At 48.3% G+C, this 11,676-nt stretch overlaps 1 long non-coding RNA gene across 1 annotated transcript in view; it reads right to left on the bottom strand.

The window, feature by feature from the left end:
• Positions 1–9,529, bottom strand: part of LOC139022573 (uncharacterized) — a 128,233-nt gene extending 118,704 nt beyond the window's left edge. The window contains exons 1-2 of the long non-coding RNA XR_011479573.1: positions 9,345–9,529; positions 2,459–2,555 (exon numbers count right to left, since the gene is read on the bottom strand). This is a non-coding gene — a long non-coding RNA (uncharacterized lncRNA). The remainder of the gene's footprint in view (positions 1–2,458; positions 2,556–9,344) is intronic.
• Between the last annotated feature and the right edge of the window lie 2,147 nt (positions 9,530–11,676).

Genomic DNA, 11,676 nt, shown 5'->3' with positions numbered 1-11,676 from the left:
GTGGAGGGAAAGGGTTGGGGTTAGAGAGAGAGAGAGAAGAGTGGAGGGAAAGGGTTAGAAATAGAGATATAGAAAGAGAGGGGGGGCTAAGTGAAGAGAGAGAATGGAGAGAGTAAATTGAAGAGAGAAATAGGTTTACCTCAACTTTTCGGCTACACATATTACCGCAATGTAAACTTGCAAACTTGTCACGTCCTCCACCTCCAGAGGTAGCGTACGACACTCGCCCGACAGTTGCCACCCTCTAAGCAGGGCAGTGTAAACACAATTGTCTCGTTGAGCCAACACTGTTACAGTAAAAATTGTAATAGCAGAGCAAATTTTTTTTAATGAAATGTACAGACATTTTCCTAATTCGTTCTTATTGAGTTTTTACCTGTAATTGTAGTAACAGCTTGTGACATTCTGAAATGGTTGCCATAACTTTAAGTCTCAACAGCATATTTTTGTGCCACTGATGTCCAGGCAAGAAGCAACTTCATCAAATGACGCCTGGTTTGTTCTAAGTTAACTGTAATACACTAGTGTAATCTTAAGATTGTGTTTCAGCTAGCTAGATAGACAATCTTAGGCTTACACTAGCTCAAGTTACCTAGCTGTGTTTCAGCTAGCTCGATAGACACTCGTAGGCTGACACTAGCTCAAGTTACCTAGCTGTGTTTCAGCTAGCTCGATAGACACTCGTAGGCTTACACTAGCTCAAGTTACCTAGCTGTGTAGCCTATATTATAATATGAATGTCACTGTGCGATAACGTTACTCTCCTTTTGTATTTGAATGGGAGGGGTAAAACGGTCATTCTAGATATGCTAACGTTACTTGATCATGAAGCATGGCGTTAGCTAGCTAGCAAGAGACGGCTGTGTATCGTCAGCTCACTGAACATGTACGGACAAGACAATAAACCCTTTGTCTGCACATTCTTGTGAATTGTTGCAGTATTCAGGAGTGCTAAGACGTTTCAGAAGATAAAAAGTCACCCGGACGGTTTAACAGTTTGTCAAATTGGAGCTGAGGACCACGACAGGCACGTTGCCAGCCACAACGAACGGTAAGGCGAGGTAGTAGTATGAATTGAAAAGTAGATCTCTTTCGTCACTCCGCTCCTCAGACTCCCCCTCCTCTCGTAGCGGGGGAATAGGGCCTGAAGTCTAACAAGCAGTGTGTCGTCGTCAGTGTGAGAGAGCTCTTTTTGAGCTGGGTTAACATCAAAAGCTGGGCACGAGTCCCAGTGGGACTGGGGAGGAAGCCTAGATGATAACACCAGCGTTTTTGCCAGTGTGTATGTGTGTGTGTAGCGATAAACATAGGACCGGGACAGTCTTTCCTGTTGCACAGGCAGCGAGATGAGGGATAGGGCTGAGCTCACCTTTATACACGACGGGGGGAGGGGGGAGCCCTCAGCATGAGAATGGCTGAGCTAGCTGTCGCTGGCAGTAGCTGTAGAAACCTTGCAGCTCTAGTCTGTCAAATTTTTCCCGCTAGTGCAAGGTCGGGCCAGTGAAAGACCGATACATGTGAATGAATATGTCTGGTCGCCTGTGGGTACACTACACTGCAGGTTGAATGGGTTTGGAAAAATACATTGACGTGCCTGCACGAATTTGTCCTTGTGAGTGCAGCGTGACCAGTGTATTTTTTGGTGTGTTCCTGTATCCACGTGACCGTTCCCGAGTCTGGATTTGTCTGTGTGAGTCCATGATTGGGATTGTGTGTGTGTGTGTGTGTGTGTGTGTGTGTGTGTGTGTGTGTGTGTGTGTGTGTGTGTGTGTGTTCCTGGGAGAGTGGAAATTAGAACAAAGTTGAAATTAGAACAGACTGGAAATCCTCCCCTCTCTACATGCCTGGCAAGATAGATGACTACACAGCCCGACCGCCAAGGGACAAAGGGACTCCCTCTTTATCTTTCTCCCTCTTTCTCCCACCCTCGTTCCCTTTCTCTCACTTTACCAACTCTGTCTTTTTCTTGCTATCCTGTCGTTCCCCCTCTTCCTCTTCTCCGCTCTCCTGTGAGAGCCCCTCCTGTGGCCCGGTGCGGTAGATGTTATCAGAATGTGATAACGTAATTCACTCCAGAGACAGACGAGACAGTGCTTCTCTCCAGCAGAGAGGAGAGGACGTTGGAGTGAATCTCTGGAGTGTCTTGACATTCCAGTTTACAATCCTGCCGTTCCCAGGGAACTAAACATATTTTGGCATGGCAAAACGACATCGACAGAGGTTATTCGAGGATAAACACACACACATGCTTGCACACACGCACGCACACACACACTAGACCTACATAGGAGCTCACTCATGCACTCCTCCCACAAACAGAAAGACAGAAACATGTTCTAGAAGCATGTGTGTACACACCCATTCCCAATGCCACACCTGACTCTGACAGCGTACTGCTATTTGGCATGGATCGGGGCATATCGCTGGCGTACAGCCAAGCACCTTGGAAGAGGCTTACCTCTCACCGTGGCGAAGCCCTAACCCKGGAGAAACAGCYGTGTCCGGCTGCTATCGGCCTCCAAAGCAATGGTCTGCCATGAAAGTGACGTAGGCATCTATATCAAGAAAGAGAGAGAAGATATTAGCTTTAGTCTGCATTGCTCAACTGCTTCTGGGCTCCTTCGTCTCAGTGTCCTAACCCTTGCCGTAATCTCACATGGTCACTTCCGCTTGGGCAGGGGTTCTCCCTCTCAGCAGAGATTTCGAGCCAAACGTGCACTTCTCTTATTTGGACAGACTCCACAAGAGTCTTTCTCCCTCCCTTCCTCTATCCCTACTTCCCTCCCCCCTCCCTCATCTGTATAGCTGTATGATATCATAACTACACTGAACACAAATATAAATGCAACATGTTAACAGCTCATATAAGGACATTAGTCAATTGAAATAACTTCATTATGTCACAATCTTTRGATTTGACATGACTGGGAATAGAGACATGCATCGGTTGGTCACAGAAACCTTTAAAATAAAAGAGTAGGGGTGACCACCACTTGCCTCCTGCAGCGCAACAAATCTCCTTCGCATAGAGTTGATCAGGCTGTTGATTGTGGCCTGTGGTTGGTTGCTTCACTCCTCTTCAATGGCTGTGCGAAGTTGCTGGATATTGGCGTGAACTGGAATACGCTGTCGTACATGTCGATCCAGAGCATCCCAAACATGCTCAATGGGTGACATGTCTGGTGCGTATGCAGGCCATGGAAGAACTGGGACATTTTCAGCTTCCAGGAATTGTGTACAGATCCTTGCGACATGGGGTCCGTGTATTATCATGCTGAAACCTGATGTGATGGCGGTGGATGAACGGCACGACAATTGGCCTCAGGATCTCGTCACGGTATCTCTGTGCATTCAAATTGCCATCGATAAAATACAATTGTGTTCATTGTCTGTAGCTTAAGCCTTCCCCATACCATAACCCCACCATGGGGCACTCTCTTCACAACATTGACATCAGCAAACTGCTCGCCCACACGACACAATGCACGCTGTCTGCCATCTGCCCGGAACAGTTGAAACCAGGATTCATCTGTGAAGAGCACACTTCTCCAGCGTGCCAGTGGCCGTCGAAGGTGAGCAATTAACCACTGAAGTCGGTTACGACGCCAAACTGCAGTCAGATCAAGGCCCTGGTGAGTATGACGAGCACGCAGAAGAGCTCCCCTGAGACGGTTTCTGACAGTTGGCGCTGGCTGGTATCAGATGATCCCACAGGTGAAGAAGTCGGATGTGGAGGTCCTGGGCAGGCGTAGTTACACGTGGTCTGCGGTTGTGAGGCCTGTTGAACGTACTACCAAATTCTCTGAAATGAGATTGGAGGTGGCTTATTGTAGAGAAATTAACCAATTGCACGTGTAACGGATGTGAAATGGCTAGCTAGTTAGCGGTGGTGCGCGCTAATAGCCTTTCAATCGGTTACGTCACTTGCTCTGAGACCTTGAAGTAGTGGTTCCCCTTGCTCTGCAAGGGCCGAGGCTTTTGTGGAGCGATGGGTAACGATGCATCGTGGGTGACTGTTGTTGATGTGTGCAGAGGGTCCCTGGTTCGCGCCCGGGTCGGGGCGAGGGGACGGACTAAAGTTATACTGTTACACACGCTCCCTCAAAACTTGAGACATCGGCGGCGTTGTGTTGTGTGACAAAACTGCACATTTTAGAGTGGCCTTTTATTGTCCCCCATTGATCGTGCTGTTTAATCAGCTTCTTGATATGCCACACCTGTCAGGTGRATGGATTATCTTGGCAAGGGAGAAATGCTCACTAACAGGGATGTAAACAGATGTGAGAAATAAGCTTTTTGTGTGTATGGAACATTTCTGGGATATTTTATTTCAGCTCATGAAACCAAGACTTTACCTGTTGCATTTATACTTTAGTTCAGTGTACTATACGAGGCAGATAGGAGGGTGGCAGAGAACTAAAAAAAGACAGAAATAAGGGAGTAGGGAGAGAGAGAGGGTGTGTTGAATCTCCTTCTCGTACTAATGTCAATTGCATCTGAGAGGAGTGTGAGGGGAATGGGAGGGGGCAGGGAGACGTGTGTGGGTGCGTTGTCTGTGTGTGTGTGTGTGTGTGTGTTGTGTGTGTGGTGTGTGTGTGTGTGTGTGGTGTGTGTGTGGTGTGTGTGTGTGTGTGTGTGTGTGTGGGTGTGTGTGTTGTGGTCCGGTTCAAAGGATGCTATGAAAGGGCCCTTGCTAGCTGCAGGCCCTTTCATCATAACCGGTGTGTTACTGTTTGTGACTGTGTGTGTAGGCCTACAGTATGAATATCATGGTTTTGTTTCTTGACCGTAACTGAGTCCACACTGTGTGTGGTTTTCTCCCCTGCTCCCTGGGCTGTGGTAATGGCGTAGGATTGTTTTCTCTGTCAAATAAATGCTATGAAAGAGTTAGGCTGGAGCGCCAACCCCAGACACTAGCTAACAAATGACTCAGTCAGGCTGAGATATCGAACCCCCTCTTCTCTCAGACAACTAAAGTACACTCACAGATGACTATCTACACTCTCAGTATGTGTGTGTGTCTGTGTGTGTGTGTGTGTGTGTGTGTGTGTGTGTGTGTGTGTGTGTGTGTACCATAGACTTAGATAGACCACTCATCTTTGTATCTGTCCCATTATGGCGTCTGTGAGAGTACGGGCAGCACCATAGAGGCCATCTCCATTTTGAAGGCAAATTTCTTTGTCTACTACTTCCATGAGTTGGTAAACAACCTGAGAGGGGTGCATACTGCCACCTGGAGGGTGTTGTTTGAACAGGTATAAAGTCAAGGTTAGCGATTTACTGCCGCCTGCAGTTATGAAATGTTTGCTCGCGAGCATAATTCATTGGCTGATCCCTCCTGATGACCCGGATGGAATCATGTGATCCTTACATAGCACATAGGAAGTCACACCCAGATGACTACTTCAAACTGGTGGACGCCCTCAATGTTAATGTCCATGCAAAACGGGTTCTTTCCGAGTAGTGATCTCTATCCATCTCTATGAGAGACACACACACACACACACACACACACAGCTGCTCCAGCTGTAGCCCAGCAGAAGTTTTCTGAGCCTCTGATAGCATGAGAACACTGGAGTACAGGAGGAGGATTCAGCTTTTACCCCCCCCCCACACACACACACACACACACACACACACACACACACACACACACACACACACACACACACACACACACACACACACACACACACACACACACACACAGTGTTACAGTCTCAGGAGGAACATGCATTGACATGATCCATTCACTCATATACTGTGTAAATCCCAAATAATCCTCTCTACCAGATAAAACACACACCAAACACACACCAAAGGGACAAATATGCAGTAAATATAAAGAACACACTGACACACATATCATAACCCCCACACACATAATCATATCCTATATAAATACTTCATTTTCGTGGTCGAACGTACCGGTAAGTGAAAAGCCTCTTACATGACTAGCATAGATTACACACAACACAGAGCCACGCAGTCTTCCTACACTTCAAAACACATAGACAAACGCATCATGAGCAGGCCTAGGAGCTGTGACTCAACGAACGAGTACATAACATGTGCAGACAGAGAATGGGTCTTGCGGGTCTGTCTGATCAGCTACATACTCGCCCTCCCTTCCCCCGTCTCCATCTCCATCATACAGAGGTGGAAAGACAGAGAATGTCATTTCTCTGTCAGCTCACTAACCACCATCACCACCACCACCCTACCTCCATAGCATCCCTGCTCCCCCGCTAGCTCACAAAYGGTATGCTACGCTACTGCTGGCCCACATTTACATCTGAGTCGTTTAGCAGACGMTCCAGAGCGACTGACAGGAGATAGTCATGTTGTGAAYGGTCCTGGGACAACAAACGGAGGGATAGCCTATAGTCTGGTTTCAGCCCCTCTTCTCTTCTCATTTCTCCTCAGCTGGACAAATCGGCAAGAACGTGAGTTAGCCTCTTGAAAGACACAGTGTTGRGCCAGACCAGCTATTTAGCCTCGTTAGCCTCCGCCGCAACAAACAACGGCTAAGCCTACAGACATATTGATACCCAATGTTCTGTCGTAGACCATGTAAGTATGGGTAAGCCTATAAATGTGTTTGCAACCACGCCAAATACATTTACTGAGAGTTTAGCCTTTCCATAGCCTCGCTAACGCCTTAGCCATTTTACTAAGAAGATATCTTGAAAAGCTGCATCATAACAAGAGTCAACTCAGACATTACAGCTAATTTCGCGAAACAACAGACATGAAAGACATGACCTGTGAACAATCGGGCTTGATTAAAGTGTCTGATTGGTGACTAAGTGTTTCAAAGTGTTTCTCGCGTTGGCTGCTTTGAGACGATGGAGGCTTTGAAGTCAGCCACACAGTGGAGCACACGATGACACATCAAAAGAAGAGGAGCAGAGAGGCGAGTGACACGAGACAATGCCACCGATTGTAGTCTGTTAAAACTGAAAAAGCATTGGTTGTCTGTGAATTTAGGTAACAGATCAGCCATTCCTTGAGTCCACAAGGGCCAGTGGACATCTGCAAGGTCTCTGCCTTTGGGAGAAGACATTCTTTATACACTACATAACCTAAAATATGTGGACACCTGCTCATCAAATATCTCATTCCAAAATCATGGGCATTAATATGGAGCTGGTCCCCCCTTTGCTGCTGTAAGAGGCTCCATTCTTCAGGGTGGCCTACCACTTTGCGGCTGAGCCGTTGTTGCTCCTAGACGTTTCCACTTCAAAATAACAGCCCTTACAGTTGATCTTGGCAGCTCTAGCAGGGCAGAAATTTAACAAACTGACTTGCTGGAAAGGTGGCATCCTATGACAGCATCACGTTAAARGTCACTGAGCTCTTCAGTAAGGCCATTCTACTGCCAATGTTTGTCTATGGGGATTGCGTGGCTGTGTGCTCAGTKTTATACACCTGTCAGCAACGAGTGTGGCTGAAATAGCCAAATCCAGTAATTTGAAKGGGTGTCCACATACTTTTGTTTATATAGTGTATCACTGGAGCTTCCTGGGTAAAAAATACATGTGAATATCTCAAATGAACATCTTAGAATAGAAATGTCACACTATAAACTATTTGTCACCAGTCTTGAAAGCTAGAGGCCAGGCCGACAAGGCTACCTTTGGTTGCCAACAACAAAACACCTGAACAACTCAACATATTTATACGAACTGAACCACTTGGAGACATCTGTATTTGTCTAATTCTGAGAAAGAGAGAGAGAAAAAAAAGAAGGAAAATCAACTGTAAGTGTTGCTTCAATGCCTACGGCAACAACAACAAAAAGGAGAAAGACCTCGTTTGCTTTCAGAGTGTCCTGCAAGTCTCATCTCTCTGTTATCTGGGCATATTCCCCACAGGCTGGGTGAAGGCTTATCAGTCTGATGGTGTTTCTACAAACACACACACACACACACACACACACACACACACACACACACACACACACACACACACACACACACACACACACACCACACACACACACACACACACACACACACACACACACACACACCACACACACAACACACACACACACCTCTCTCCACTCTCTCTCTCGTCCCTCACTCATTCCTGTTGTAAATGGTGACCGCATCAGATAATGAGTGTGCTCTACCTCAGTGCCACTGGCCGTCGATTCATTGGAGTCTAACTCCCCTCCTGGCTACTCCCTAAAGCAGATTGATGAAGGAGAGGAAACATAATGCTGAAATTATCTAGATTGAAGACAAGACACACCCCCCACACACACACACACACACACACACAGTCCCCACCCGAGACGGCTCACAATCCCAAATGATGTCACCCCTCGGGAAAGAAAACATTCGATTAGCTCGTTAGCCTGATGAGTTAATTGTTCTCCTATCAGCAGGCTAAGTCTACAGATGGTCGCCGAGGGGTGATGGCTAGGACCTCTCCTGTCAACCACAGTACAGCACATGCCTCCAAGGCTGTGAAACATCCCAAATTAGCTCTTAAATGTACATCAAAGAAAACAATGAGAAATTGTAAAGAGAACCACGGAACACGATGCGCCTCCTGGACACTGTGTCTGGACACGCTGCTCTCTTTTAGAGAATCCCTCCTCTATAATGTCATAAAGTCATGACCCCAAAATGGCCGGCCAGTTAGCGCTGAAACCCACTGTGTCGCCTGCTGACTGTGCACCACGCAACAGAGAGCAGGCGAGAGGTCAGCCAGACCCACGGCCTCTCATTGGCGATCTTACGGGGCTATTCCCAGCAGTCCTGTGGGCGACCCATGGAGTCTCTCTCTCTCTCCCCTCAGCGGAGAGAGCAGGTCGCGAAGGACAGGCTTGTTCAGCAGATCACCTGAGGCCCGTCAGAGTCACCATCAGGCCACCATCACCCCCATGTGACCATCAGTGAGGCGCAGACGGGCAACAGGGGGCAAATGTTATAGGATATGTTCCACTAACGGCCGAGGGTCGACGGCAACATAAACACCATTCGCTGACAAAGACAGCGACAGCAACGTACCATTCGTCGCGTTCAAAGGCCTTTAAAAAGACGTTTCCCCATAAGAGTTCCTCTTGTGTTTCAAAGTAATGGCGTTTCGAAGAATCGATGTGAATTCCCCCCTAACAACATGCTTAGTGCATATCCTCCCTCATGTAACGATTACCAATGAAACACAGCGGTTGTTATACACCCACACACACACGCCCCACACACACCGTTGCACAACCATTATGCAAGCCCCCCCCCCCTTATATCAGTTCACCACATCTCTATGCAGCTTTGAGGCAATGCAGACAATGTCTCACGGAGAGGAAGGAGGGTTATACAGTACTGACTGACCTGGTTGGCATTTGAAGCCTGAGCGGTGCGGTGACATTGGGCTGGGGAGATGATGTGGGATGGGATGAGGAGCGGCTGGTATAATGAGCTCATAACCGTGAATCATGGGAAGAAAGCGAGGGTAACATTTAGAGCTCCAAATGCCAACTCGGTTATGAGGAATGTCAGGAGTGCATCACTCACTCTGAGGCTCATCTGCTGAGAGAGAGAGAGAGAGCGCGCGGAGAGAGAGAGAGAGAGATGAGGGAGAGGGGGCGGTTAATGATATCATCCAAGCATAAAGAGAAAATTCAATGAAGGGAGCCAGTGAAAACAAAGAAAGACACACACAAAGATGTCCACAAAGAAATACACTTGGAACTTTTGAGGCCTGTAGTAGGAGGGAGGGCTTGAACCCCATTGTGGAGTGTGTTGTTTTGGGGGAGTAGAGGAGGGTTAGTGGGGGGGAGAGGGTTGAAGGTTGTCCCTGTGGTCAGTTGACCCTGCCTGGCCTGGGGAAGACTAATGGTTGCAGCAGGAGGGCCGTCCAGCGGCGAGCCGCTCACTGACATTCATGCATAAGGCCCTAATGAGCATTGATCCCCAGGGGTCAGGGGTGACCAGGGGGGGGAGGGAGGGGGGCTGACAGTGGGCCGTTTTGCCTTAGCCTACTCGCTCTGTAACCCCAGCCTATCCAAACAGTCTCAGCTCACCCCCCCCCCCCGTTGACACAAGATGAAGAGCTCACCCCAGGAAAATTCCTGTCTTATAGGTCTGAAAACTCCATGGGGGTCCAACAGTAGAATGGAGGAGAGGGGGTGAAGGAGGGGTAGTCCCAAATTAAAGGGGGGGAGCGGGGACTAGGGGAAGAAGACAAATGTATATGTTTTTGGTTAAGTGAGAAATCTCCCAACTTAATTTGAGTGGTGATAATTACACTATCTGAGTCGGAACAACAGCGCATTGGCAGGGCAATTCAAGCAAAGCCAATATGCGGTGATAATGTATTGGGGCTACAGCTTACTGCACAAACCTCATTGCTACAGTGCTGCTTTTAATTGGTTAAATGTTGCATAGGCTCCCGTTTTTTTTTGTTGAAGTCTTGTTAAAACAAAAATCTGAGCGAGAGAGCTCGGCTTGCGCGTGGGACGCAGAAAGAGTGTGTGTTTATGCGTCCACACAGTGTCAACGCGAAACAACCACTGACAAAGGCTGTCATCATGCTCTGTGCGGCATCCCGGGGAAAAGAGGACACGGGTGAAGCAGACGGCTCTACTCCGTGTAACTAGTACATCACCGTAGAGACAGACAAACAGACGTAGTGGAAAGACCAGGGTTGCACCCGCGGCGACAGCGATAGCTCCCGAACACCAGACGTAAAAAGATCAGGGCAACCCCCGAGAGCGGGTGGCAGGGGAGGGAGAGAGAGATGCCTTGGAAGAGGGAAGAGAGAAAGGAGGGAGGGAGGGGTCGGAAGGGTGGCGCTCGAGGGACGGAGTGGGTAACTAAACGTGACATCACAGACTTTTGGGGGGGACGAGGAGGAGATCAGAGGACAGGAGGACGTATAGCTAGAAAGATGATGAGCGATGTAGAACGGGTACAGCGGGCCCCTGGAGGGAGAACCAGGCACTCAGGACACGTCGTCCTTGGGAACAGCACGATTGATGGGGATCGAGTGATAAAAACCAGACACACACACACCCCGCTCCCTCCATCTCAACATTCTCTCACTCCCTCCTTCTCCCTGTATCTTTATTCCTCTCCATCCCCCCYCCCCCCCCCASCYCTCCTCACAGTCGAAGTGTCAAGACTCCACAGACTCTAGAGGGCAGACAAAGGGAGAGGGGAGAGAAGTGTACTTGTCATAGGGGTCACATCATGGATTGGCATTTTGAATAGGTGTGTGTATGATGCCCGATGTTCTTGCCTTTTAGCTAGTGTGTGTGTGTGTGTGTGTGTGTGTAAATTAGTATAAGCTTGTGTGTGGATGTGTGTGTGCCTGTGTGTGTGTGTGTTCCACTCTGGTCTCCCTGCCTACAGCCTGTTAACTGATGTGGGAGACTAGGCCTTCCTCCAAGGCTGCTTTCATATCACTACTGAGAAAGTCCAGACGCCTAACAAAGCCCGTCTTTCTTCACCGTCCTGTCCTTCAGAGCGTTTCCTCCACCACCACCACCAGTATCCCCTATGGGCTTGTTCAGAGCATCCTGGAGCTCCTCCTACGCTTGGGGTACGGAACACCGCRGCGTTTTGGAAACAGGTGGCTACAACACAAGGTTTCCTTGACGTATTTGAGTAGCGTCAGTGTCACGGAATCTTCTCTGCAGTAGATGTCCCATTTCGACCAAAC

Source organism: Salvelinus sp. IW2-2015, unplaced genomic scaffold, assembly GCF_002910315.2.
Source record: "Salvelinus sp. IW2-2015 unplaced genomic scaffold, ASM291031v2 Un_scaffold16570, whole genome shotgun sequence".
Taxonomy (NCBI): domain Eukaryota; kingdom Metazoa; phylum Chordata; class Actinopteri; order Salmoniformes; family Salmonidae; genus Salvelinus; species Salvelinus sp. IW2-2015.
Note: the sequence above shows the minus strand (reverse complement) of the source record. Positions and strands in the feature narration are given on the sequence as shown.